Here is a 6,477-nt window from a genome sequence, read left to right as displayed (position 1 = left end):
TAATTGGTCCTCAAACAAGCCAGGGGATACTGGCACAGTTCCCAGCTGCACAGGTTGGTCAGCTGAATGAGGAGGGGAATGGGTTCCAGAGATAGGAGAGCAATTATGGCTCCTTTGGAGTTGGGACTACAATCTTGGTCTCCTGGCTCCATTGGAACATCATTATTTACCTGTCATTGGTGGCCGCAGCTACTTTCTGGTTACATATTTAAGATGCCTAACATATTTCAGGTTTCAGCCCCAAACACCTAATTCATGGTATTTTTGGCACTTGTGAAATACATTTTCATTGGGAAACCAGGGAGAAGAGAAAGTTCATGAAGAGAAAATGGTGTAAAGTCTATCAGTTTCGAAAATGCCCTGCATGAATAAATTCCTGTCAGTCAGAGCTCAGGTTAATGTCCATTCTGAAGAGGACTTCAGTGATCACTAACACAGGGCCAGGAAGAACCCAATCAGGCCTTGGAAGGCAGAATGTTAATGTTGTGCACATGTCCAAAAATATGACAACAGAATTCACTGGTGTTGAAGCTCCCATGACTGAACTGTGCTTAAACTACACCATAAATAGGGAACTTGATTTTTTTTTTATTATTCATTCACAGGATGTGAGCTTCACTGGCTAGGCTAGTATTTATTGCCCATCCCTAGTTGCCCTTGAGAAGGCAGTGGTGAGCTGCCTTCTTGAACTGCTGCAGTCCCTGTGGTGTAGGTACTCCCACTGTACTGTTCGGGAGGGAGTTCCAGGATTTTGACCCAGTGACAGTGAAGGAACGCTGATATATTTCCAAGTCAGGATGGTGAGTGGCTTGGAGGGGAACTTGCAGGTGGTGGTGTTCCCATCTATCTGCTGCCCTTGTCCTTCTAGATGGTAGTGGTCGAGAGTTTGGAAGGTGCTGTCTAAGGAGGCTTGGTGAATTCCTGCAGTGCATCTTTTAGATTGTGCACACTGCTGCTACTGTGCGTCGGTGGTGAAGGGAATGAATGTTTGTGGATGTGGTGCCAATCAAGCGGGCTGCTTTGTCCTGGATGGTGTCGAGCTTCCCAGGTGTTGTGGGAGCTGCACCCATCCAGGCAAGTGGAAAGTATTCCATCACACTCCTGACTTGTGCCTTGTAGATGATGGACAGGCTTTGGGGAGTCCGGAGGTGAGTTACTCACCACAGGATTCCTAGCCTCTGACCTGCTCTTGCAGTCTTATATTTATATGGCTAGTCCAGTTCAGCTTCTGGTCAATGGTAACCCCCAGGATGTTGATAGTGGGGGATTCAGTGATGGTAATGCCATTGACAGCGCAAGAGCAATAAGTAGATGGGTTGATAGATACACAAAGAACAGATCAAATCCAACTGATCCACTGAGTGGAGTGCAACATTTAAGCATAAGCTACAATGCAGTACTCAACTGAAAAACACACTTGATCCAAATCATTCTCTGCTCAATGTGAGAAACTTTGAAACAGAGCAAGGGACACAACTGTGAGAGGAAGACGTGAGGAAAGCATGTTACATCAGAGGGGAACATATGATTCTCTGTCTGACTGGGATTTTGCAAAGAGACCTGATATGACACATGTATCAAGGCAAGTGTGCGAGGGAAAGGATCAATGTTTCATCTGTTTGAGCATGTAAGTGGATGGGGGGCATTCAATTGTGCAAGGGTATAAGTATAAGGGTATCTGGTGTAGCAAGGGTTACTGGGAACCAGTACCGTCCACAATGTGATGTAAATAGACACATGACCTGCGACTAGAGTCAGTTGCAGACTGGGCAGAAACCTGTGTAGAAGCAAGCATGGAGTTAGGTCCTAGATTGGGCTATACCCTGTATATTTGTACATAGCTGTGTTATCAGTGAACACAATGTCCAATCATATGAGACTCAGAATCTCTTGGTGAGACCTAATGAACATACAATATACAACATGGTGGCAGCAAATAGAAAAACCCAGAATCTCAGAGAAGCTGGAGTAGGAATTCAAAAGCTGGAAAATTAAAGGAGCAGCATCCTGACCTGACTGAAATCACCTGAAGGAACATCACCTGAAAGGAGATCCAGTGCAGAATTGGAGGCAGAAAGGCAGAAGAAAAATACTCCACTGTACAGCTGAGGACTCCACAAGATCTCATGGGAGTCCACCAGTGAATGCCCACAGAGTGCAGAGTCAAAAGGACCTAACAGGGGTCAGCAAAAAACATTCAGTTCTGAGCCAGGATTACCCCAAAAAGCTTCAGTGCTGCCAAAACAGTAAGAGCAGCCCATTTTACAACGCACTGCGACCTGCCCAGGTTCAGAATCAGTGCCATACCACATGGCAGCTGAGCTCATTGTAGAAAAGAAAATGGAAGGTTTGAAACCCTCGTCCAAAGCTGGCAATCAATGGTAAAACACCCGAAAATCCTCCGAGATCACAAGGAAGCCCCAGAATCGTTGCTTGAATAAATTGCTGCACAAAACTAAAGGCAAAGTGGTCGGGATGGCCATTGCTGCAGGAGCTCACCAAAACGTGGCAAGCAACAGGAAGACTCTCTGGGAAAAACGGTCACCACTGCGCCATCTTTAAAAGCTGCAGAGCATTTCCAGCTGTACTTACCTGAACGGACAACAAAACCAACATTACCAGACCAGTTTGGACTGATCCAAGGGCCAGACCAAACACAACATTGGTGTCTTTGGCAGAAACGATTCTTAAGATACATGGTAACTTCAGGATTGGCTAAAAGGACAGAAGCTGAACAAGCGAATACACTACTTTATTCAGCAGGAACGATAGCCAAAGATATCTTTGTAAGGCAAGGAATAAACAAAAGCAAATATGTTCTGTTGAAGAGTCATACGGACTCGAAAATTTAACTGTGTTCCTCTCCGCAGATGCTGCCAGACCTGCTGAGTTTTTCCAGGTATTTTTATTTCTGTTAAGGAATAAACCAATCCTCAGATTTAATGAAGTTCTAAGATCATTTGATATATATTTTAATCTAAGAAGCTAAATTAAACTAAATTTTAGAGAGAGTGAAATTCAACAAACCTGTCCAACATCCTGGAGAACCAGTTGACTCTTGTATAAATGAATTATAGAGTTTGGCTGAAGTCTGTGACTATGGTGACCTTAGGTCAGAACTCCTAAGGGACAGAATTATTGTCGGAGTGGTTGACAATGGCCTTTCAGAGGTACTATAGGCCAAGGAAGATCTAACTCTAGAAAAAGATAGCCAAATAGTCAGGCAGTCTGAAATTCGCCGATAGCACTGATTCATTTTATGTGGTGAAAGCAAACCATGGTACAAAGTAACTCCATGTGTCCAGCTAGTGAAACAACAAAGGGGCAGAGAGTATCCAGGCCAAGGAAGGAAATAACCAAACAGACTACGAGAGGGTGGGTGACCATGTCAGCGCTGTGGAGCCAGACGACCGCACAGACGAGAACATTGTCCAGCAATTTCAGTGCAGTTTCAACTGCAACCGCCTGGGATACTTTGGAAAACTATGCAAAGCCAAGATATCCAGACCAGCAGAGGATCCCAAGATCCCAAGAGGATCCATGAGATTGAGGTACCACACCAGGAAGAGACCAACCATTCTGTTGGGCAAGATCAAGGATCCTGGATTCTCTTTTTGGAATGTGGACATTTCAGTCAACGGTCACCTCACTAACTTTAAATTGGACACGGGAGCCACTGTTACGATCCCCTCAGATAAGGAACCATGGCTGAGAGAGCCCTGGCTACAAACGACAGATACACTGGAGGAATCCGACTTCTGGTCATAGGCATGATCCTCGAACCACTAAGGCATGGCAACAAGCAGATATCTGAAGTCATGTATGTCATCCGAAACCAATCTTTCTCTCTGTTGAGCAGAGATGCCCGTGTTGTCCTTAACGTTCTTCAAATGGGAGAAGACGTGGGAGAAGACGTCAAGACAACCTCTGTTGTCAAATACACAAAACTGCAAGTTCCTGTGAGGCTCACCAGTAAAGAGACTCCCGACAGGGACTTCAGCTCTGAATTGGCTTCACTCTCTGCAGAGTCGGTTTGTCCAGTTTCTTTGCAGGTGGCAGGAACTCTTCTTTGGCCAGACCAGCCGAACCTTCAGGTAATTACCACAGTACCTCAAGCGGAAGACACAGGAAAATGACCAGCAAAAGAAGAATGAGCCCCAACCCCAGGCTCCAATGGTCACACTACCTGAAAACACCACGGCACAAACATTGCAACCTCCAGCCAATGTGCAAAGCTGCAAGACGATGCTGGAGAAAGGAACTAGCAACGATCAGCTCACCAGAGCATCACCTCCCTGAGGCATGGAGACACATGGAAGAACACATTGTTGTGATAAAAGCCAAGCTGCAAGGTGAGCCCACTGATGAGGAACATCCATACGACAGGGAGAAACATCTTCAACTTCCATGAAGATCATGGTGGACCATACGCACTGGCTCATACCACGAATGAACGGAGTGAAGACACTCTCCGAAAGAACGGGACAAACCGGTGGTCCCCAAGCAGAACAGTGGGGAGTTTGACAAAGAGAAGCTCAACTCGAAGGAGCAGAAAAAGCATATCAGAAGAAGACAATCAAGTGCCAGAAACACAGACTACAACGGAAACTCTAAATTAACAAAGATTTCCCAAAACAACAGAGCCGACCACTCCTCCAAATGTGTCCAGAACAAGATTTGGAAGAATTGTCAAGGCTTGAGACTGCCTGAATTTATAACCCCTCTCTATTCAATAAGGGAGGGAGATAGAAAACAGAAAGTGATAGGCCAGTTAGCATCGATCGTGGATGTTGTTATAGCTGGGCACTGAGAAAAACTCTAGGTAATTGGGAAGAGTCAGCATGGTTTTGTGAAAGGGAAATCATGTTTAACCAATTTATTGGAGTTCTTTGAAGGAGTAACATATACTGTGAATGAAGGGGAACCTGTAGACATGCCAGTAGAAGGCACTTGATAAGGTGCCACATCAAAGGTTATTGCAGAAAATAAAAGCTCATGGTGTAGGGGTAACATATTGGCACAGATAGATGATTGGTTAGCTAACAGGAAGCAGAGAGTTCTGGTCGCCACACTATAGCAAGGATGTGATTGCACTGGAGAGGGTGCAGAGGAGATTCACCAGGATGTTGCCTGGACTGGGGCGTTTCAGCTATGAAGAGAAACTGGATAGGCTAGGGTTGTTTTCCTTGGAGCAGAGAAGGCTGAGGGGGGACCTGATAGAGGTATACAAAATCATGAGGGGCATAGATAGGGTAGATAAAAATAAACTTTTCCCCTTAGTGGAGGTGTCAATAACCAGGGGGCATAGATTTAAGGTAAGGGGCAGGAGGTGTAGAGGGGATTTGAGGAAAGATTTTTTCACCCAGACGGTGGGTGGCATCAGGAACACATTGCCTGAGGGGGTGGTAGAGACAGGAACCCTCACAACATTTAAGAAGTATTTAGATGAGCACTTGAAATGCCATAGCATACAGGGCTATGGGCCAAGTGCTGGGAAATGGGATTGGAATAGATAGGTGCTTGATAGCCGGCATGGACACAATGGGCTGAAGGGCCTGTTTCTGTGCTGAATAACTTTATAACTATGACTGTATGGCTGAGTATGCATAAATGGGTCTTTTTCTGATTGGCAGGATGTGACGAGTGGAGTCCCACAGGGGTCTGTACTGGGGCCTCAACTTTTTACGATTTACATCAATGACTTAGATGAGGGGAGTGAAGACATGGTATCTAAATTAGCAGATGACACAAAGATAGGTAGGAAAGTATGTTGTGAAGAGGACATGAGGAGGTTGCAGACAGATATATGTAGGTTGAGTGAGTGGGCAAAGATCTGGTAAATGGAGGGAAAATGTGAATTTGTTCACTTTGGCAGGAAGAATAAAAAAGCAGAGTATTACTTAAACGGAGAATGGCTGCAGAATTCCAAGGTGCAGAGGGATCTAGGTGTTCTAATGCATGAGTCAGAAAAGTTAATATGCAGGTACAGCAAGTAATTAAGAAGGCTATCCTTTATTACGATAGAAATTGAACAGCCAAGGATGTTATTCTTTATTTATACAGGGCATTGGTGAGACCACATCTCATTTTGGTCTCCTTATTTAAGGAAGGATGTAAATGCATTGGAGGCGGTTCAGTGGAGGTTTAGTAGATTGATACCTGGAATGAGTGGGCTGTCTTTGAGAAAAGGTTAGACAAACTGAGCTTGCTCCACTGGAGTTTAGAAGAGTGAGGGGTGACTTGATTGAAGTATATAAGATCCTGAAAGGTCTCGACAAAGATGGAAAGGATGTTTCCTCTTCGGGGTGAGTCCAGAAATAGGGGATATTGTTTCAAAATAAGGGGTCACCCTTTTAGGACAGAGATGAGGAGAATTTTTTTCTCTCAAAGGGTTGTGCGATTTTGGAACTCTCTGCCTCAGAAGGCCGTGGAGGTGGAGCCGTTGAGTATTTTTAAGGCAGAGGTAGATAGATTCTT

The sequence above is a fragment of the Cetorhinus maximus genome, chromosome 20 (assembly GCF_964194155.1).
Source record: "Cetorhinus maximus chromosome 20, sCetMax3.hap1.1, whole genome shotgun sequence".
NCBI classification, from domain to species: Eukaryota; Metazoa; Chordata; class Chondrichthyes; order Lamniformes; family Cetorhinidae; genus Cetorhinus; species Cetorhinus maximus.
The sequence above is the reverse complement of the archived record's forward strand: the minus strand, read 5'-3'. Positions refer to the sequence as shown.